Raw genomic sequence first — 2,500 nt, forward strand, 5'->3', positions numbered from 1 at the left:
GAGATGGAGGAGGAGAGACGAGGGTAGACAGAGAGACGAGGAGGAGAGAGGAGGGTAGACAGAGAGATGAGGAGGAGAGAGGAGGGTAGACAGAGAGACGAGGAGGAGAGAGGGGGGTAGACAGAGAGATGAGGAGGAGAGAGGAGGGTAGACAGAGAGACGAGGAGGAGAGAGGAGGGTAGACAGAGAGACGAGGAGGAGAGAGGAGGGTAGACAGAGAGATGGAGGAGAGAGGAGGGTAGACAGAGAGATGAGGAGGAGGACAGAGGAGGGTAGACAGAGAGACGAGGAGGACAGAGGAGGGTAGACAGAGAGACGAGGAGGAGAGAGGAGGGTAGACAGAGAGATGAGGAGGGGTAGACAGAGAGACGAGGAGGAGAGAGGAGGGTAGACAGAGAGATGAGGAGGCTGAGAGGAGGGTAGACAGAGAGACGAGGAGGAGGAGAGAGGAGGGTAGACAGAGAGATGAGGAGGAGAGAGGGGGGTAGACAGAGAGACGAGGAGGAGAGAGGGGGGGTAGACAGAGAGACGAGGAGGAGAGAGGAGGGTAGACAGAGAGATGAGGAGGAGAGAGGAGGGTAGACAGAGAGATGGAGGAGATAGGAAGGTAGACAGAGAGATGAGGAGGAGAGAGGAGGGTAGACAGAGAGATGAGGAGGAGAGAGGAGGGTAGACAGAGAGACGAGGAGGAGGAGAGAGGAGGGTAGACAGAGAGATGGAGGAGGAGAGACGAGGGTAGACAGAGAGACGAGGAGGAGAGAGGAGGGTAGACAGAGAGATGAGGAGGAGAGAGGAGGGTAGACAGAGAGACGAGGAGGAGAGAGGGGGGTAGACAGAGAGATGAGGAGGAGAGAGGAGGGTAGACAGAGAGACGAGGAGGAGAGAGGAGGGTAGACAGAGAGACGAGGAGGAGAGAGGAGGGTAGACAGAGAGATGGAGGAGAGAGGAGGGTAGACAGAGAGATGAGGAGGAGGACAGAGGAGGGTAGACAGAGAGACGAGGAGGACAGAGGAGGGTAGACAGAGAGACGAGGAGGAGAGAGGAGGGTAGACAGAGAGATGAGGAGGGTAGACAGAGAGACGAGGAGGAGAGAGGAGGGTAGACAGAGAGATGAGGAGGCTGAGAGGAGGGTAGACAGAGAGACGAGGAGGAGGAGAGAGGAGGGTAGACAGAGAGATGAGGAGGAGAGAGGGGGGTAGACAGAGAGACGAGGAGGAGAGAGGGGGGTAGACAGAGAGACGAGGAGGAGAGAGGAGGGTAGACAGAGAGATGAGGAGGAGAGAGGGGGGTAGACAGAGGGACGAGGAGGAGAGAGGAGGGTAGACAGAGAGACGAGGAGGAGGAGAGAGGAGGGTAGACAGAGAGATGAGGAGGAGAGAGGAGGGTAGACAGAGAGATGGAGGAGGAGGAGAGAGGAGGGTAGACAGAGAGATGAGGAGGAGAGAGGAGAAGAGACAGAGGGACGAGGAGGAGAGAGGAGGGTAGACAGAGAGACGAGGAGGAGAGAGGAGGGTAGACAGAGAGATGGAGGAGGAGAGAGGAGGGTAGACAGAGAGACGAGGAGGAGAGAGGAGGGTAGACAGAGAGACGAGGAGGACAGAGGAGGGTAGACAGAGAGATGGAGGAGAGAGGAAGGTAGACAGAGAGATGAGGAGGAGAGAGGAGGGTAGACAGAGAGACGAGGAGGAGAGAGGAGGGTAGACAGAGAGACGAGGAGGACAGAGGAGGGTAGACAGAGAGATGGAGGAGATAGGAAGGTAGACAGAGAGATGAGGAGGAGAGAGGAGGGTAGACAGAGAGACGAGGAGGAGGAGGAGAGAGGAGGGTAGACAGAGAGATGGAGGAGGAGAGACGAGGGTAGACAGAGAGACGAGGAGGAGAGAGGAGGGTAGACAGAGAGACGAGGAGGAGAGAGGAGGGTAGACAGAGAGACGAGGAGGAGAGAGGAGGGTAGACAGAGAGACGAGGAGGACAGAGGAGGGTAGACAGAGATGAGGAGGAGAGAGGAGGGTAGACAGAGAGACGAGGAGGAGAGGAGGGTAGACAGAGAGATGAGGAGGAGAGACGAGGGTAGACAGAGAGATGGAGGAGGAGAGAGGAGGGTAGACAGAGAGACGAGGAGGAGAGAGGAGGGTAGACAGAGAGACGAGGAGGAGAGAGGAGGGTAGACAGAGAGACGAGGAGGAGAGAGGAGGGTAGACAGAGAGACGAGGAGGAGAGAGGAGGGTAGTCAGAGAGACGAGGAGGAGAGAGGAGGGGTGAAGATGATTGAATAGAGAAGAATCTAAATTACATCCCCAAACAGTCTCCCCCTTCTCTACTCCCTCTCTCCCGGGTTCCTAATGCTGCCATGGCAACTTCTAGGAGGGTTAAGATGGCCGGTTCTGTGATGTCTTCGTCGCTAGACAATCCGCTACAACTGTGGCTACAGACAGACAGACAGACAGACAGACAGACAGACAGACAGACAGACAGACAGACAGACAGACAGACAGACAGA

At 56.3% G+C, this 2,500-nt stretch overlaps 1 protein-coding gene across 1 annotated transcript in view; it reads left to right on the forward strand.

Annotated features, from left to right (window-relative positions):
* Window positions 1–2,500, forward strand: part of LOC106604030 (serine/threonine-protein kinase DCLK1) — a 180,610-nt gene that overhangs the window by 150,788 nt on the left and 27,322 nt on the right. The gene's annotated exons all lie outside the window — the stretch shown is intronic.

The sequence above is a fragment of the Salmo salar genome, chromosome ssa04 (genome assembly GCF_905237065.1).
Source record: "Salmo salar chromosome ssa04, Ssal_v3.1, whole genome shotgun sequence".
NCBI lineage: Eukaryota > Metazoa > Chordata > Actinopteri > Salmoniformes > Salmonidae > Salmo > Salmo salar.